Source organism: Canis lupus, chromosome 9, assembly GCF_011100685.1.
Source record: "Canis lupus familiaris isolate Mischka breed German Shepherd chromosome 9, alternate assembly UU_Cfam_GSD_1.0, whole genome shotgun sequence".
NCBI classification, from domain to species: domain Eukaryota; kingdom Metazoa; phylum Chordata; class Mammalia; order Carnivora; family Canidae; genus Canis; species Canis lupus.
Genome location: NC_049230.1, coordinates 33,983,443 through 34,004,138, shown reverse-complemented (window position 1 = coordinate 34,004,138; position 20,696 = coordinate 33,983,443). Strand labels below are relative to the sequence as shown.

The 20,696-nt window shown below is 37.9% G+C and overlaps 1 long non-coding RNA gene across 3 annotated transcripts; it reads left to right on the top strand.

Annotated features, from left to right (window-relative positions):
* Positions 1 to 8,771: 8,771 nt before the first annotated feature.
* On the top strand, positions 8,772 to 20,401 carry LOC111097411. 3 transcript variants are annotated; one of them, XR_005364609.1, is made up of 4 exons: positions 8,772 to 8,954; positions 13,545 to 13,667; positions 16,731 to 16,845; positions 17,664 to 20,401. It is a non-coding gene; the product is annotated as an uncharacterized LOC111097411 (long non-coding RNA). The 3 variants fall into 3 exon arrangements; XR_005364608.1 differs by lacking the exon at positions 16,731 to 16,845 and having other exon boundaries at positions 8,772 to 9,082; positions 17,664 to 20,400; XR_005364607.1 differs by lacking the exon at positions 16,731 to 16,845 and having other exon boundaries at positions 17,664 to 20,399.
* Positions 20,402 to 20,696: the final 295 nt, after the last annotated feature.

Genomic DNA, 20,696 nt, shown 5'->3' with positions numbered 1-20,696 from the left:
AAAGAAGTACTCCACTTTCTCCCCTGAATAGCTGCATTTTTTTTCTTTTTCATGCTCATGGATTGGAAGAACATTGTTAAAATAGCTACACTACCCAAAGCAATCTACACATTTAATGCAATCCCTATCAAAACACCAACAGCATTTCTCACGGAGCTAGAATAAACAATTCTAAAATTTGTATAGAACCACAAAAGACCCCAAATAGCCAAAACAATTCTGAAAAAAGAAAAACAAAGTTGGAGGCATCACGATTCCAGACTTCAAGCTATATTACAAAGCTGTAGTCATCAAGACAGTACGGTACTGTACAAAAACAGACACACACATCAATGGAACAGAATAGGGAATCTAGAAATGAACCCACAACTCTATGGTCAACTAACCTTCAACAAAGCAGGAAAGAAGACAGTCTTTTCAAGAAATGGTGCTGAGAAAACTGGATGGCAACATGCAGAACAATAAAACTGGACCGCTTTCTTATACCATAAACAAAAATAAATTAAAAATGGATGAAAGACCTAAATGTGAAACACAAAACCATCAAAATCCTAGAGGAGAGGAGTACCTGGGGGTCCAGAGGGTTAAGTCTCCAACTCTTGATTTTGGCTCAGATCATGGTCTCAGGGTCCTAAGATGAAACCCTGCTTCACCCTGGGTGCTAGTGCAGAGCCTCCTTGTCCTTCTCCCTCTGCTCTTCTTCTCACTCTCTCTCAAATAAATAAATAAATAAATAATATTTAAAAAGAATCCTAGAAGAGAACAAAGGCAGAAACCTCTTTGACCTCTGTCATAGGAACTTCCTATTAGACACATTGCCAGAGGCCAGAGAAACAAAAGCAAAAATGAACTACTGGGACTTCATCAAGAAAAAAAACTTCTGCACAGCAATAGAAACAATCAACAAAACTAAAAGGCAGCCTATGGAATGGGAGAAGATATTGTAAACGATGTATCAGATAAAAGGTTAGTATCCAAAATCTATAAAGAATTTACCAAGTTCAACACCCAAAAAGCAAATAATCCAGGTAAGAAATGGGCAGAAGACATGAATAGACACTTTTCCAAAGAAAACATCCAGAAGGCTAACAGACACATGAAAAGATGTTCATCATCAGGGAAATAGAAATCAAAACCATGATGAGATACTATCTCACACCTGTAATAATGCTTAAAATTAACAACACAAGAAACATCAAATGTTGGCAAGGATGTGGAGAAAAAGGAGTCCTTTTGCAGTATTGGTGGAAATGCAAACTGATGCAGCCACTCTGGAGAACGAACAGTTTGGGCATTCCTCAAAAAGTTAAAAATAGAACCATCCTACAATCCAGCAATTACACTAGTAAGTATTTACCCAAAGGATACAAAAATACAGTTTCAAAGAGGTACATCCACCTTGATGTTTATAGCAGCATTATTAACAATAGCCAAACTATGGAGAGAGCCCAAATGTCCCTTGACTAATGAATAGGTAAAGAAGAAACATGGTATACATATACAATGGAATATTATTCAGTCATCAAAAAGAATGAAGTCTTGCCCCTTGCAATGACATGGATGGAGCTAGAGTGTATTATCCTAAGTGAAATAAGTCAGAGAGAAAGACAATTACCATTGATCTCACTTATACGTGGAATTTAAGAAAGAAAACAGATGAACATATGGGAAGGGGGAAAAGAAGAAAAAGCAGAGGGGAAAGAAGCCAAAAGTGACTCTTAGAGAGAAAAAACTCAGGGTTGATGGAGAGAGGTGGGTGGGGATGGGCCAGATGGGTGATGGATATTAAGGAGGGCACTGGTTGTGATGAGCATTGGGTGTTGTGTGTAAATGTTAAATCACTGAATTCTACTGCAGAAACCAATATCGCACTATATGGCAACTAACAAAATTTAAATTAAAAACATTAAGTGAACTTTATAAAAAGGCTTTCTCCTTCTGTCTCCATTCCCTGTTTTTTAAAACCCTTGTTTATAAGGACATCCCGTCCTTATAACTGTGAGGTCAAACCCCTAAAATACTAAAAATGCAGATAACTAAATGTTTTTCAATGTCTTTGCCTCCATTTTTACTCATTCCAACAGATGATCTCTACAAACATCCAGGCTCTCAATGAGGTCATTTTAGCCTTGAATGTTATTTTATTGTTCTAAATAAAATAAGAAAATGTACCATAATACAAGAGATTTTGTAAAAACTTATTTTTTAAAGATTTTATTTATTCATGAGAGACACACACAGAGAGAGGCAGAGACATAGGCAGAGGGAGAAGCAGGCTCCATGCAGGGAGCCTGACATGGGACTCGATCCCAGGTCTCCAGGATCATGCCCTGGGCCAAAGGCAGATGCTTAACCACTGAGCCAGCCAGGCATCCCCAGATTTTGTAAAAACTTAAATGGAATGTGATTTTTTTGAGAGGTTTTTGTTTTATTTTGTTTTGTTTTTTTAATCTCTCAAAAAAAGAGAGAAAATCTCCACTGGGCATAGAACCCAATGCCAATCTTGAACTCAAAACCCTGAGATCAAGACCTGAACTGAGATCAAGACTCAGACTCAGATGCTTAACCAATTGAGCCACTCAGGTACCCCAAGATATTCTTTTTTAAAATCTTACCTTATATGCAGTCATATACAGCACCTGCTACTATGGATACTATAAGAACTAGGGAGACAATGGTAAAAAGTATTAGTCCTTGCTGTCACAAAGTTTGTATTCTACAAGGGGAAGCAACTAGAATGAAGTACTATAACATAAGAAGTACAGGAGAACTGAAGAGACAGGACTAAAGCAATACAGTATCTAGACTGGATCCTGAAACAGGAGCAGAAGAGTTAGTGAAAGCCAAATAAAGTCTAGGTAATAGCATTTATGTTCAGTTTTAGTTTTGACAAATGTGTCACAGCTGTGAACATGTTAACATTAAGGGAAGCTGGGTGAAAGGTATATATGGGTGTTCTATACCATCTTTGCAGCTCTTCTGTAAATCTAAAATTATCGCAAAATAAAAATTTTACTAAAAAAAGGAGGAGAAAAAGAAGACCAAGGTGATTTGGGAACACCCAGCTTAATTTGGGGTTCAGGGAAGGCTTTCAAAGAAAGAAATGTGTAAGCTGAGAACTGAAGGACAAATAGAAATTAACCAGACACAGATATTGGAAGAGATGTCCAGAAGAGTATGTAGGATATTTAAAGGGCCAGAAGCAAGAAAATGCATGACAAATTCTAGGAACTGAATAAAATTCAGTATGGTTGGAAATTAGAATAGAGTTGGGGGTGTTGAGAAGGAGGGGCCTGGGGAAGATAAAGCTGGAGTGGTAGGACACAAAAGACCTTAAAAACCATGTAGAGAAATTTGCACTCTTGGGCAATTTCAAGAAGAAATAAAAATGACTAATGAATATATTTTTTAAAAGCTTCCTTTACTAGTAGTTAAAGAAATGGAAATTAACTGGATAATATTTTAACTTACTCAATTACCAAGTACTTTTTAATTATAATATTCTCTGCTGCTGAGGATATGAAGAGAATTTCTTACACTGCTGGTAATAGTAATCTTTCTGAAAAGCTATTTGGCAATTTAAAGACAAAGTTCCAAAAAATGTTCAAGTCCCTTTATCCCTTTAGTTTTACTTCTGAGATGTTATTTTAAGGAAATAATTAGAAATACTTTTTAAATATTTTATTTATTTATTTCAGAGAGAGAGAGAGCATGAGCAGTGGGGGGGTTGGGGGGGCGGGTGTGGCAGCGCAGAGGAAGAAGCAGACTCCCTACTGAGCAGGGAGCCAGACATGGCTCTCCATCCCAGGTCCTTGAGATCATGACCCGAGCCAAAGGCAGACACTTAACCAATTGAGCCACCCAGGTGCTCCTAGAAATACAGTTTTTTTTTTAGATTTTATTTTATTTACTCATTAGAGATACATAGCGAGAGAGAGAGAGGCAGAGACACACAGGCAGAGGGAGAAGCAGTCTCCATGCAGGGAGCCCAATGTGGGACTCGATCCTGAGTCTCCAGGATCACGCCGTGGGCTGCAGGCGGCGCTAAACCGCTGCGCCACCGAGGCTGCCCGAAATACATTTTTAAAACAATATTTTAAAAGTTCCTTATGGGGATCCCTGGGTGGCGCAGCGGTTTGGCGCCTGCCTTTGGCCCAGGGCGCGATCCTGGAGACCCGGGATCGAATCCCACATCAGGCTCCCAGTGCATGGAGCCTGCTTCTCCCTCTGTCTGTGTCTCTGCCTCTCTCTCTCTCTCTCTCTCTCTGTGACTATCATAAATAAATAAAAAAAAATTAAAAAAAAAAAAATAAAAGTTCCTTATGATAATAGTAAAGCTTTATATAATTTAGGTGTCAAAATAGAAAAATATTTAAATACATGATTGTTTTCATATGATGAAATATTATGCAAGTATTAAAAATAACATTTACAGGGACACCTGGGTGGCTCAGAGGTTAAGCATCTGCCTTCTGCTCAGGGCATGATCCTGGAATTCCCAGGATCGAGTCCCACATCAGGCTCCCTGCATGGCGCCTGCTTCTCCCTCTGCCTATGTCTCTTGTCTCAGCCTCTCTCTCTCTCTGTGTCTCTCATGAATAAATAAATAAAATATTAAAAAATAAATAAAAATAATAAATAAAACATTAATAAATAAAAATAACATTTACACAGGCAGAGGGAGCAGGCTCCCTGAGGGGAGCCTGATGTGGGTCTTGATCCCAGGACTCCAGGGTCACAACCTGAGCCAAAGGCAGATGCTCAATCACTGAGCCACCCAGGTGCCCCAATTTTGGGGTTTTAACAACATAGATTATGAATACATTATATATCTATGTAATATATGTGTATAAAATCTGTATATGTCTGTACATGAATGTGTGTAGACAGAACTAGCTACATAAGGGTCCAGTGTAAAATGAAAACATAGGATCTTTTGTTCAAAAATTAATAATTCCAGGATAGCATTAGTAGAGCCTTAAACCAAAATGAAAACATAGGATCTTTTGTTCAAAAATTATTAATAATTCCAAGATAGCATTAGTAGAGCCTTAAACCAAATGTAGGGCCTTTTGAACACGAGTCCTATGTGACTGCACAAGGTTCCATGCCCTTAAAACTAGCCATGTCTATAGAAAAAATACTGAAAGAAATATCCCAAAATATTAATAGTGATTATCTTTGGGTTTGGGGATTACTAATGATTTTTTTTACTGATGATTTTTATTTCATGTCTTTTATAATTTTTCACAATAAACATATATATTTTTAATATTCAAATGGATTTATTTCATGAAGAAGAAAAATTATCCTATAATAAAGGATTATATTTACTCTTTAAGGGTGATAAAATAAATTAGTATAAATGTAAATGCACATAAACAACTATTTGCTTATAAAATAATTATATTGCTGGTTTGGTTGTCTATTGCTGCATGGGATTGCCCCAAAACTTAAAGACTTAAGCAAAATAACAAATTTTTGTTTTGAATTATTTTACAATTAGATCTGGGCACAGATGGCTGTTCTTCTGTTCTCTATGGTGTCTGATAGGATTGAAATGTTCAAGATGGTTCCTTCTTTCATATGTGGAGCCTCACCTGAGATGGCTGGGACATCTGAGGGCTAATTGAGCATCCTCGTTTTTTCATGTGGATGCTACAACAGAGTTGCTGGACATCTGGTTCAGGTACATAGTGGTTCAGAGCCCTAAAACAGCATTCAGAGGAAAAGTCTCAAAGTGTAAGCAGTTACCAAGCCTCTCTTGGTACATGCTTCCCCGTGCCACATTAATCAAACTAAGTCACATGGCCAAACTGAGCTGATGACAGTAGACTATAAGGATGCCTATACCAAAATATATAGTTTCTGAGGTTGCTAATGTAACAATCTGCCATAATTGCCTAGTTGTGGAGTTAAAAAAGATAAAATTAGACTTATGGTGACAAGAATATATAGTGGATAGTGTTATGAAAATAGTCATAAATTGAGTTTTATTCCATATACATAGAATTTCAAGAGTTTCCAACATTTTATATAGAGATTCATTTGAGATGTTGCATTATATTTGAAATCTATTAGCTTGTTGCTTATTTGTTCATTAATGATCTGATTAGGTGAAGGGGATGAAGAGTACACTTCTCATGATGAGCACTGAGTAACCTATAGAATTATTGAATCACTATATTGTACACCTGAAACTAATATAATACTGTATGCTAATTACACTGGAATTAAAATTTTTAAGAATTACATTTTTATCTAATAGTACCTTTAACATTTTTTTCAATTTGAGTATAGTTGACATGTAATGTTACATTAACCTCAGGTGTACAACATAGTGATTCAACTTCTCTATACATTATGTTGTCCTCACCACAAACATATTGCTTTTATAACCAGTGAAAACACAGTATGATTCTTTAACACACCTGCCCCCCTCAAAAGACCTAAATTACACTGAAAGCAGCACTACAGTGAATTCCATTCTATTTTTGCTTTTAGACTTAAAAATATCCATTTTGGGCCACTGGGAATAACAGATATATATCTGTTATATAAATATATATATATATTTAAGTTTCTATACTATGTTTTTAAGGCACTGTAGAGAACAGAGCAGGATATAAAAATGAAATCGGTTCTTTGCTAAGTCAAAAAAGCAAGTCAAGCTGAATCACAAATAACACATTTTCATCTATTTTTGTCTCATGTAGAATTAGCTATTTGGTTGGACATTGAACATTTGTTTGAATGGTGTAATGCTGAAAATTTCTCCAGTTTCCTTAGACCTACATTCATATAGTTAACAGCCCACACTGGCGAAAGGAAGGAAGCCTAGCAGGAAGCCTATTGCATCTTGAGCTCTTACTCATTCAAAGAAAGATTCAGCAACACATTTTTTTTTTAATCAGAAATGGGCTGTATCTGGAAGACATAAAAGACACCTTAAGTGAGAGAGCATGAGTGGGTTAAAAATCATACAGAAAGTATTTGCAATACATTCTTTTAGGATGTATACAGAGAAGCCTTAACAAGTTGAGCTGTAAATGATTTAAAACTGGCCATTTGGCACTAAGGAAGTACAAAAGCCAAGGCAAATAATTTAATCCTTTAGTGCCCTAACAGACACTCTGTCTAGGTGCAAAGGATTGTCTTTGAAGGCTTCGTATTTTGGTATATTCTCTACTGTATTGCACACTCAAAAAATTTCCTCCCTTGTGCAATTTCAAATAGAAATAATAATGAAAAGAAAAAAGAAAGAAAAATGATTGAATCCCCTTTTCTTTCCCATAGTCTATTATTGGTGTATCATGGGTAAAGCCTTTCTTTCTTCAGAGTACCTACTAAGGAGGTGAGGTTCTAAACTGAAGAAACCAGAAGAACACCACTTGTTCTACTTTAGGAAGGTGAAGAGGCCCAAAGAGGAAGATCTTGGGAGAGAAAGAGGAGGAGGAGAAGTGAGAGTATCAAAGACAGGGTGGGAAGTTGAATAGATTTGAGAAAGAGAAATATATGAGACTGATGTTTGAGTAACTTTAGGGAGAGAAAAATGTTCAAGAAAATATTTAAAACATGCTGCAAGTGGTGTATTGTTATAACCACTTCCCTGTCTCCCTTGAAACCTTCAGTAAAAAATTATTACTCACCAATATTTTTACAGTAAGATTTCCTTTTTAAAAAAAGACTTCTATTTATTTATTTGAGAGAGAGAGCACAAGCTGGGGGTGGGGCAGGAGGGGGCAGAAGGAGAGGGAAAAGTCGACTGACTCCCAACTGAGCAAGGAGCCCAATGCGGAGCTCAATCCGAGGACCGTGGGATCATGACCTGAGCCGGAGGCAGATGCTTAACTGACTGAGCCACCCAGGCACCCCTACAGTAAGATTTCTGTTGTTTGGGTGAGATGACATTTGACAATGGCCCCTGTGGTCAGAGAGGGCCAAAGAATGTCAGGTACATTCATGTTACAGGTTAGAGAGAGCAAAAGGGACTCCTTTCTTTCATATTTATTTTATACAAGTATAAGGGAGAAAAAAGTTTTCCCCAACCCTCTTAGGGCCCCTGCCTACATCTGAAAATTAAACTGACACAGACACAGAGTTCATTTCATATAAGTTTTATGTGACATGGGATCCTTCATATGGAATGACCCTAAGAAACAGTTAAACCTGAGTACATTTATGCTAGGCTTGTTGAGCAGTGGTTTTTCCTTTTTGTTGTGAAACAAAAGATTGATGATATGGAGATCACACTGCCAATCCTAGTTTGAATAGACTTGGCAGGAAAACTTCTAGGAGGAGCTAATATTTAAGTTGAGGAAATCACATTTGAGGTCTAATGGAAGACAAAAAACTAGTCAAGTGAGATGACTGGGAGAAGCAATTTCATTAAAGAGAAGAGCTTATATAAAGGCCTTGAGAAAGGAAAATGATTTTGAAGTTTGCATTACAATAACTCCTTATCTGTGGGGGATACCTTCCAAGACCCCCGGTGGATGCCTGAAATGGCAGATAGTACTGAACCCTATATATACTATGTTTTTTTCCCCTGCATATACATACCTATGATACATTTATAAATGAGGCACAGTAAGAGATTCACAATAACTAATAATAAAATAGAATAATAACAATATAATAAAAGTTATGTGAATGTGGTCTTTCTCAAAATATTGTACCATATCCACTCTTCTTCTTGTGACAATGTGAGATGATAACATGCCTACAGAATGATGTAAGCATTGTGATGTAACTTTAGGCTACTATGGACCTTCTGGTTACCCATCAGAAAGAGGATCATCTATTTCTGAGCCTCAGTTGACTGTGGGTAACCGGAATTGTGGAAAGTATAACTGAGGATAATAAGGGACTATTGTACCTGAGGAAGAGATTGGAATTCAATTCAGAAAATTGAGAGATGGGCTCTGATTGGTTCATTCTGAGCCGTAAATCCTGTGAGTAAGATACTGTGATTAATATGGGAGGAACTGGGGTGAGGTGCTAAGAGCGAAGGGAGAAAAAAACTTGCAGAAATTGATTTCCTGAGGTTCTCTGAAGGTACCATCTTTTTCTACACCATCAGGTAAGAGTGACTTCTGTGATTAGTGACATCAGGACAAGCTATTGGAAGCAGGAACAATGCACTGAAAAAAGGGGTCCAGAGTCTTATACCATCAACTATGGGTGATACACTCTGCTGGTGACAGAGTTTATGAGACAGGTCATGACCTTATGCACTGCTGACTGAGGAAGTATCCTCCTTGCAGATTCCGCTCTCTAGAGATAATTTGGAAGGCCTAGATAAGAGGGGAATTGAGAGAGACATTAATTTAGACTCAGGCTAAAGCCACATTATCCCTACACAGTTTACAAGGAAATCCTCCCAAGATCTGTTTTCTAATGGATTGAAATTTGAAGAGAAAGATATGGGAGAAATCAGCCTCAGACCTCCAGCAGGTGGATTTTGTTAGGCATGTGAATATCTTGAAGTAGAGTTCTATTAGTTCAGACTCTTAATTACAAATACAAAATTCAACTCAAACTAGCTTAAGCAAAAAAAAAAAAAAAAGTGGTTTATTGGCTCACATATTGGGAAGAACAGAAGAATGTGTTAAATCAAGTTTCTGCCTCTCATTTCTCATCTCTATTTGGCTTGTCTTCATTCTCTCACTTCATATCTTGGTTTCATATCTTCATTCTTGATGTCTTCACCTTTTCATCAGGATATAGGGAATAGCCACAGTAGTCCAGGCCTACATCACAGCATGACTATGTTACTTTGCTCTCCAAACTTGAATGTATCAAATTCTAGGGAAAGTATCTGGTTGGCCATCCTTGGTCAGTCCTAACTTCTGAACCAATCATTCTGAGGGACTCGAATTTGCCAGATCCTAGTCATAGTCCTACCCATTGAGGTCAAGTCTATCGGAGAGTATTGTGATTCAAAGTCCTATGAACTAGAATGAGTTAATTCTCCCAACACCAAGGATACTGGAGAAACAAAAAAATGACAGGGTAGCCCCGGTGGCGCAGCGGTTTGGCACCGCCTACAGCCTGGGGTGTGATCCTGGAGACCCGGGATCGAGTCCCATATCGGGCTCCCTGCATGGAGCCTGCTTCTCCCTCTGCCTGTGTTTCTGCCTCTCTCTCTCTGTATCTATGAATAAATAAATTTTTAAAAAAATGACAACACTCAGAACTGTAAGGAAAATTAAGAATAAATTATTTTTACAAGAGCAGCACAAAAGAAGTGTAAAAATTGCTACAATCCAGCATGACCTTCCTCTCCCAGAACTTGATTAAATTACTCTTCTCAAAGAGCAATTTTCTCATGAAATAAAACTCAGGATATTGAGAAAATGCAGCAGGACAGGAAATAATCCTGTTCTCCACAGAGATGTAAAGAAGGGTAAGAACTGGAAGTGAGTTCCCCCACTGAAGTAAAAAGTCATTGAAGGGTGTTGGGGTGGCTCAGTCTGTTAAGTGTCTGACTCTTGATTTCACCTCAGGTCTTGATCTCAGAGTCATGAGTTCAAGCCCCATATTGGGCTCTATGCTGGGCATGGACCCTACTTTAAAAAAAAAAAAAAAAAAAAAAAAGCATTGAAAGGGACAAATAGAGCTCCCATTGCTGGTACTAAGTTTACCTCCAGAAGGTATAGTAAAAGACAGCAAGCTACAATCCAAGAAAGTATGGGTTCAATACAAAGAAGTTGGAAGATCTCAGATGGTAGATGTTGGATGTTTCTCCAGGTAGATTTCCAAGTATTCAGACTGAGGTTAGAGTGCATACCTTCAGTCCCTGGTATAATAAGAACAAAGGTAGGGCCTTCAGGTCCAGAGACATTGTGGTTCTTAGCTGGTTTCTAAGTCAGGGATTCAGGCACAGAATAAACATTATTTGCCTTCTAGAACCATTATGCTCAAAGCAGATCCTATTCTTTTGACTTCCTATTTCTGGGATCCTATGCATTCTCTTTGTTGCTTAAATTAGACTAAGTGGAGTTTTTGTCACAATTTTAAGGCTCCAGATATTCAAAAATAATCCCGGGGCCCCCTGGTGGTTCAGTTGGTTAAGTGTCTGACTCTTGATTTTGGCTTGGGTCATGATCTCAGGGTTGTGGGATTGAGCCTTACATGGAGTCCTGCATTGGGCTCCATGATTAGCAGGGAGTCTGCTTGAGATCCTCTCTCTCCCTCTGCCCGTCAACCCCTGCTTGCTCACAGTCTCTCTCAAAAAAAAATAAAAAACCAAAACCAAAAATTAAAACAAAAACATAAAAAAAAACAACAATCCAACAACATGGAATCTTGTGGCACTATTGCTAACAATGGTTGCCACATGAATACTGACCAGAGGTAAGCATTATTTGTTTCTACTTCATTGGAGGGACAGTTGAGAATCAATTTTGTGTCATTTAATTTTCACTTTTTGCCTCCATTGTCTACATGTTGCAATTTCATGCTATGAGGGCATATAAAATAGATTGAATAGTTAATGTGTTTAATTTTAATTTAGCACCAGGGAATTAAAATCAAGCCACAAACTTTTAGTCATGAATTTGTTTTTCTAATCTTTTTTTGTTTCTCACTTCAATCTCTTCCAAATATAGTTGAAAAGAGGCAATGAGAAAGCATTATGTCACTTAGTAAGGTTTAGTCAGTAATAACCCTGGTAGATGCTCAAACTGCAGAGTTCTCGTTCCCATTCCATTTTTTGGTGCTCTGTGATTTCATTTCTTTTATTTCTGATAGCTCCTTTTGTCATCCATTAACCTTATATCCCATCTAATCTTTTTTTTAAAGATTTTTAAAATTTATTTGAGAAAAAGAGATGGAAAGCACAAGCAAGGGGGAGAGGCAGAGGGAGAAGCAGGCTCCCCACTGAGCAGGGAACCCGACATAGGGCTTGATTCCAGGACCCTGGGATCATGACCTCAGCCAAAGGCAGATGTAAGCATCCACCCAGGCATCCCTCTGATCATCTTTGATGACAATATTTTGAAAGAATTTAGCTTGTGTAGATGCTTGCAAATAAAGACTAATCTTTTTTTTTAATTTGTATTTAAAAACATTTTTTAGGACTAATCTTGCATGATATTAAAGTAGATTACCATCTGTCACTGGGCATCAATGACGTAAGTTTCTTTGTATCATTGGGCATTTGAAAGAGTGTATAAAAATCACATGATGAGAACTTCTAACTAGTGTCTAACATAGTTCCAACTTTGGGAAGCTCAAAGCTGCTCTGATTCTTGATCTTTTACATGGATTTTTTCCCTCGTCTCTGAAAAGTTTCTCTCTGGCATTCTAAAGTTTCACAATCATGTATCTTGATGTGGGTCTTTCCGCATTCTTGTGCTAAGTGGATCTTTTCACTCTGAAATTGATTTCTTACTACACTGAGAATGTCCTTGTAGTTTCCTAATTTGCTCCTTTCTGTTTTCCCTGCTTTCTATTTCTCCAACCCCTTACATTAAAAAATACTTATTGAGGACCTAGTATGTGTCTGGCTTTGTTTTAGATACTGGAGGAAACTTACAAAATCCTTGCCCTGGAGGTGTTCACATTTTAAGTAGAAATTGGACAGGGGCACTTGGGTGGCTCTGTTGATTTTGACTCTTGGTTTTGGCTTAGGTCAAGATCTCAGGGTCGTCAGTTGGAGCCCCATGTCAGGCTCTCTGCTTAGCATGAAGTCTGCTTGAGATTCTCTACCTCCCTCTTCCTCTGTCCCTCCCTCATTCATGAGTGCTCTCTCTCTAAAATAAAAAAAAAAAAAGAGCTTTATCCCAAGACCATGAGATCATGACCTGAGTGAAAACCAGGAGTTGGAAACTTAACCAACTGAGCCATCCAGGCACCTAGTAAATAAATCTTTTTTTAAAAGAAAGAAATTAAACGTTTTGTAGTGATTCTATACTTCCCCCCCACCCTCCAATTTCCATCTTTTGGGTTCCCCCTTTTCTTTCCTCACCTTTACCTTCCATATAATTTATTACAGTTTTTATTTCTGCTATAATATTTTCAATTTCCCAGGATGCTATTTATTTCATGAGTGCATATCCTCCCATATCTCTCTGAGAATGTTTTTAATAGTTTTATTTATTTTTGTTTTGTTTTTTAAAGATTTAAAAAAAAATAAAAAAAATAAAGATTTTATTTATTTATTCAAGAGAGGCAGAGAGAGGCAGAGAGAGGCAGAGACATAGGCAGAGGGAGAAGTAGCCTCCCTGTGGGGAGCCCGATGCAGGACTTGATCCCAGGACCCTAGGATCACACTGAGAGCCAAAGGCAGATGCTCAAACTTGAGCCACCCAGGCATCTCAATAGTTTTATTTTTGATGTTTTCTTTTGTTTCTTGCATTATCTCTACACCTCTAAATTTCTCTGTCCTATTTGTTTTTGTCTCTATTTTCCATGATGAGAACTTTCTCACCTATTCATAATAATTTCATAATTGAAAATTTAATTTTAAAAGCAATGATATGCAGTGATGGCTTAACTTTGATGGTATGATATTTAACAGATACTTGCCTTTATTTTAGGTGGAACTGCATTTTTAACAGGAACCAATCTCTGTGCATGCTTTGATCTTCTAAACAGGAAAGACAATTTGAGGGCTGAATATTTATCTAACGAGTTCAGTGGAGCCAATGAAGATAATTCAGGTCAATAGAAAAAAATAATTAAATGTATGTTTCTCACTTGCCTAATTCACAAATTTGATAATCACTTATCTACTATAGCTATACCGAAAAAGTCCAGAGTGAATTCAACCTTCTTCTCAGAGAAAAAAAAATAACCTATTAATTTTACTCAAGATTCATATTTTAAAACTTCGTTAATTACGTAAACGAAAATGAAGTGGCTTTATCTATACAGATTTCAAGATTATTGTTTCACCATGAATGAAGATTTATTACAATGCTTCATTATTAGATACCAGCTTATATGAAAAATTAATATATTCGCAGCATTGTCTCTCAGAAAGGGGTTAAAATAAGAAGAACTATTTTGCTACTTATAATATGTATTAAAATGACAGGCTGTTGCAGAACCCAAAGTGCATCTTTTCATAAATATAAGTTTATTCAGAAATTTTCTCTCTGGAGAGTTTTACATTAAATTTAAAAACACCTTACTTAAAAATGCAAAGAATTAAATTTTAATGGTGGATTAAAATTATTACTGTATGTTGCATCATAATTGGAATAATTTTATTAGACCAGAAATCAGAATGATGACAATGAAACAAAGTAACATTCACTGGGTGCTTACTATGTGGCAGATGCCCTTTGAAGCATTTTATGTTTCTCTCATTTAATCTTCACAACAACCCTTTGAGGAAGGTACTATTATTATCTCCATTTTTTAGATAGGAAACTAGTAACCGGTAGAGCTGGGATCAGAGTCAAACAGCTGAGCTCCAGAGCCAGTGCTCTCAGGGACTAAGTATCTCCTTTGTGTATACACTAGTGTTGGAGAGAATTGAAAGAAACAACAGACATCTTCCCTAACTTCCAACAATATTAGCATTCTTTGGTCCAAGAAACAGAAACTAATTCTGGCAACTCACGCAGAAGAGCGTTTATTGTAAGTTAATGTGAGAAGCTTACAGAACTTATAGGAAGGCTGGAAAAGCAGGTTTGGATTCAACTGGAAACAAGGCAGGTCTTGAGGGTTAAAGGCAAGAACTATAGGAAAAGCTTGTGGCTCAGGTGGTATGGTCAGGATATCCTCTCTCTTGGGATACACAGACTCCAAATGTTTACAGCCCTGTCCCATGGCTTAACACAGGAATTACAGGGGGCACCTGAGTGGCTCAGTCAGTTAAGCATCTGACTGGATTTCGTGGGATCAGTCCTAAAGTGGGGCTCTGGCTGGACATGGAGCCTACTTAAGATTCTCTCTCTCCCCACCCCTCCTATGTGCACTGGTTGGCCCACCTTAGATCCAGGAAAAGGTTGGAGGGTTACTTGCTATCTGAGGAGATTATATCCAGTAAAGGAGAGATTATTGCTATGATAGCCTGATTTCTGGAGTTCCATATTAGTTTACCTTGTACTTAGCTGGGCAACATTGGTAAATTATTAATTTTGTCTATGGCTCAGTTTGCACATTCTTAAAATAGGGATAAGAATAGTATTAATTGGGATCCCTGGGTGGCGCAGCGGTTTGGCGCCTGCCTTTGGCCCAGGGTGCGATCCTGGAGACCTGGGATCGAATCCCACGTCGGGCTCCCAGTGCACGGAGTCTGCTTCTCCCTCTGCCTGTGTCTCTGCCTCTCTCTCTCTCTCTCTGTGACTATCATAAAAATTAAAAAAAAAAAAAAGAATAGTATTAATCTCTCAGGATTGTCTACAGAATTAGCAAGTTAATACACTCTGAAAAGAGGGTGTGACACAATGTTTACTTTGATTATATACAAAATTAAGTATCAATGGAATATTATCAATTAAGTAAAAAGAAAAGGCAAAACTGGTTTATTTGCTTGTTTCTCTTTCTGTACCTCTTAAAAATTTTTAGATTGTCAAAGATATGCCTCAGGAATGCAACAATATGGAGGGAATATTGATCTTATTAATATTTTTCCATTTGTATCCAAAGGTTTTTATTTATAATAATTTCGCTTTCTCTGAACTTGCAAAGATTTTCATCTGGGCCCCAACACTGAGAGAAGTGGTAAGCTTTTCAGTGGTTTAAAAAAAAAAAATCTAATGCCAGTAGGAACATGAAGATATGAAAAATGAAACTGTCTCTAATGGTCATATTGTATGGAGCTCTGTGCTAAAACTAAAATGGTTCCTATGCATTCCTTTGAGCTAGTCTGGAAAATGTATTTTCCAAGACTAAAACTTTGACAAGTTACAAAATCTTTAACTTCGACTTATTTAGGGAAACATAAAAAAGGATATGCATTACTCTGAAATATTAAACATAGTTGTAGAAACTCTAAAAATATCACTGGTTGAAATTAATTGGGGGGGTATGCAATAAGGAAAATTTACTCATTAAAAATTTAATAATTAAAAGTTTAATAAAGGAAAACAGTTTATTATTATATAAAAGTCTCATTATAGTGGATAAGATAGATCTATTCATAATTAGAAGCATTTCTCATATGTTCCTAATTATGAGTAATTTAGAGAACAAGAAAAGTGAACACATTTGTTCTTCTAAGTAGATTTTTTTTTAAAGATTTATTTATTTATTTAAGGAGGGAGGGGCAGAGGAAAAGGGAGAGGGACAAAGAGTCTCAAGCAGACTCCACACTGAATACGGAGCCTGACGCAAGGCTTGATCTCACAACCCTGGGATAATAACCTGAGCCCAAACAAGAGTCTGACTCTTAACCAACTGTGCCACCCAGGCATCCCCTTAATCTAAGTAGTTTAAATATCATCCTTCCAATATAATTTTCTTTAAGGATTGTTCAAGAGTGTTACCCCAGCCTAGGTGAGGTGATCATAAATTTTGAAAGAGGGGGATTTAGTTTTCAAGACTATTACCTATGTCAGGAGATGACAAACCATTTTCATCTAGAAAGTCAGCTCCTGGATGCCAGTTGTAGCTACCTGGAGTGTAGAGTAGCATTTTGAAGCCCCATTCACGGCCAATGGGAAGGAAAGTCGTAGTCAAGTAGTGATTTTTCCAAGTGGGCAGGAGAAAGTGGTGCCATCTCTTCCAGAAGCTGCTATCCCTTTGAAAGTTCACAGATCCTTATATTACAGCTTACAGAAGGAAGAATGGAATAAGAGTGAAAATATGTGCGTGAACCAAGAAAAACGTTTAAAGGATAAAAAAGTAAAGAGAAATGCAAAGAGAAAACTGACAACAAGAGAAAGGGTACAGTACATAATTTTGATGTGTAAGTCAAGGAGAAAATTATAGGGGTCTTCAAAGTTTCCCTACCAATGGAGCCGTGAGCAAAACGAGTCCTATTATTTTAAAGGTGTAATTCTTTCTTTTACTATAAAAGTATTCCATGTTCATTGCAAAATTTTCAGAAAATACAGAAAAAAAATTTTAACCCAGCCATTTTACAGGCATCAGTTTTCATGAGAATGAAGAGGAGGGAGGATGAAGGCAATACAAAACAGAGTGGTCACAATGGCCTGCAGGCCAAAAGCCACAGGTAATACAACCATTGTCAAATCAGTGTAGGTTTATAAACTTGTTGCAACAAGGGAGAAAGCAATCTTAAACACCTGGGAGTGTCTAGGTTAAGAAACAGTAGGGAAGGTCTTGTTAGAATTTGAGTTTGTGCTGGTTGATTTTGGGAAAGCAAGTCTTGTTCTAGATTGCATTCTGTCAAGAAGCTGGGACAATTCCATGACTGGGTTTCTAAATTTTACTTAGAAGGCCGGAGTCACTCACATCGCTAGACCAGGAGAGTATTTGCTTATTTTCATGGTTGCCTAATGTCCTCATTCTGTCCATGGCAAGATCTGATTATGGTGTGGTCATGTTATTGTCTTGTTCCACCGTAGTCACCGAGTGACCTTGTCTAATAATTGTTACTCTGTGAAAACTGTTTATCTTCAGTGGAGGGACACTATGGGCAGCTATTAGCTGCTAGCTACAGGCTGTCAGGGACTTTTTTTCTGCCCTCTTTTCTCAGTTATTAATCTTGGATTCAGACTTGTGCTCCTTTTTCCACACAGGACTCTATGAAGCCTAGGTGACAGTGTGACCAAAAGTATGGAAGACGACCACCCCATGTTTCGATAGAGTTGCCATCCACACTTGGAGAGTTTTCTGGTTTAGAAATGCTACGGCCCTGATGGCGGCATCCTCTCCAGGACTGGGGTCAAGGGTGAAAGGGAGCTGCTGCCCTCCAGCGGCTTTCCCAGTAATTACACCAGTGACTGTGTCCAAGCTCCTAGGGAGGCTTCCTGAGGATTTCCAGAGAACCTCAAGCAAGGCAGAAGAGGAAGAGGGAGGATTTGCCCAGAGCAAGAGGCAGGAGAATTTCAGATATTACTATTGATGTGACCCTAACAGTATTCTCAGCTTGGTGAAACCTGGAGAAATATGGACCACATGAGTTGTAGGTTTTCAGTGAGAACATGTTTTATAACCAGAGAAGGTATACGTTTAAGACAGAGAATAAGAATTTAAACATTTATGTTAGACTGAGAAAGGACCATGCAACTGAGAAATGCAGACTTATTAAAGACGAAGGGGTTAAACATTTTGATATCAAGAATTACATAAAAGGTTGAAATTTTACTAAAGGTGGGAAGGATATTGAGAACCTGGAACCCTAGTGCATCGCTGGCAGGAATGTAAAATGGCTTAGCTCCTATGCAAAAACAGTATGACAGTGCCTCAAAAAATTAAACATAGAATTACCATGTGATCCAGCAATTTCACTTAGGTATATACACAAAAGAATCAAAAGCAGGGACTGGAGCAGACATTTGCACATCCTCATTCGTAGCAGCATTATTTGTAATAGCCAAAAAGTAGAAATAACCCCAATGTCCATCCACAAATGAGTGGATATGGTATATGCCTATCATGGAATATTATTCAGCCTTAAAAAGGAAGGAAATCCTGACACATGCCACAACATGGATGAACGTTGAGGGCTTTATGCTAAGCCCAATAAGACAGACACAAAGACAAATATTGTATAATTCCATTTATAGGAGGGACCTAGAATAGACAAATTCATAGACAGAAAGTATGAAGTGGGTTACCAGGGATTAGGGAGGAGTGGAGAATGGAGAGTTATAATTTACTGGGTGCAGAATTTGGTTTGGGATGATGAAAAAGTTCTGAAAATAGATATTGGTGCTAGTTATACAACATGGTGATGTATATACTGCTACTGAATTATACACTTAAAAATGGTTAAAATGGTAAATTTTATGTCATGTATATTTTATTACCATGTAAAATTTATATAAGTAAAATGATTTCATGACTTTATCTCTAAAGAAATATGAAACGTTCCTTTTGTGTGCTTTTTAAAATTGTTCTTTGGACGTTATTAGCTGATTTTTATTACACAAAGAAAACATTTTTAGGATATTGCTATTATATATTTTAAAATAAGGTTATAATTTCACGGCCTTAAGCATAAATTCTTTGGGTGTGTGCCATGGCCAGATGAAATAAAATTGAAAGCTAGAGGTTTCCCACCCATCTTTTAGAGAAATAGCATTTTAAGGATTTTATACTATGTTTTTATTTACCAGGTAGTTCTTGGCATAGAGGGTAAACTTAAAGATACTGTAAGTGAGCTACTCCCAACTAAATTAATAGTTTGGCTTGATTCATGATTACTATATTTTACTTTGATTATAATTAGAGAAAATAAAGTGATTGTAAATAGAAGTCTATATAAAAGCATATTAAAAATTGGTTCCTGAAATAGCCCCAAAGTGGAAAATAATATATCTTACTGCTACTGAAATTTGTAGTTTTTTTAAACATAGGAGAAAGGGTGTCTTATAGCAGGAGAACCTATGAAGTTGTCCAAAGTGTTCAAATCAGGAGATCTGAGTTCAGATTTACTTGGCCATTTGTGAGCCTAACCGTACCCAGCACAATGCCTGGAACATAGTAGGTGGGCAGTAAATATGTAATGAATAAGTGGATGGCAAGTGAATGTCACTTCCTCTCTCTGAACTTCAATTTTCTCATTGGAATAAGGAGGGATATGGACAAGGTGAGTCAGTCTCAACTCCAGTTGCACATTAAAATCACGTGTAGAGCTTTTAAAACTGCTGATACTGGCAGCCCTAAAGAGGAATGAATTCTGACACATGCTACAACACGGATGAACCTTGAAGATGTTATGCTAAGTGAAAGTAGCCAGTCACACACACAAAAAACCCCACTAATATTGTATGATTCCACTTGCATGAAGTACTTAGCATAGTCAAACACAAAGACAGAAAATAGCAGGGATTACCAAGAGCGGGGAGAAGGAGGGAATGGGGACTTATGGGCGGTTTTTTGTTGCTGTTGTTTGTTTTTAAAGATTTTATTTACTTATTTGACAGAGCCAGAGAACAGAAGCAAGGAGAGCAGTGGAGGGAGAGGGAGAAGCAAGCTCCCCGCTGAGCAGGGAGCCCAATGTGGGGCTCGATCCCAGGATCCTGGGATCATGACCTGAAAAAAAGGCAGATGCTTAATCAACTGAGCCACCCAGGCGCCCCAGGAGTTACGTTTTAATAGGTACAGTTTCTGTTTGGGAAGATGAAGAGTTTCTCGAGGTAGATGGTGGTGATTGCTGCATGACACTATGAATGTACTTAAAGCTACCGAGCTGTACACTTAAAGATGGTGAGCTCTGGGCAGCCCGGGTGGCTCAGCGGTTTAGCGCCGCCTTCAGCCCAGGGCGTGATCCTGGGGACCCGGGACCGAGTCCCACGTCGGGCTCCCTGCATGGAGCCTGCTTCTCCCTCTGCCTGTGTTTCTGCCTCTCCCTCTCTGTGTGTCTCTCATGAATAAATAAATAAAATCCTTAAAAGAAAGAAAGGTGGTGAGCTTTGTGTTTTAACACACATGCACACAAATACTGACGCTGGGCCCCTCACCAGACCAATTGAGTCAGACTGAGAGGGGCTGGGGGCAAAGGGCTGGACCTGAGGAAGGGCATTTTTTGAAAGCTGCTCAGGTAATTCCAATGCACAATGAGAGTCGAGCACTCCTCACCCGGATGATGTTTGAGATTTTCCTGT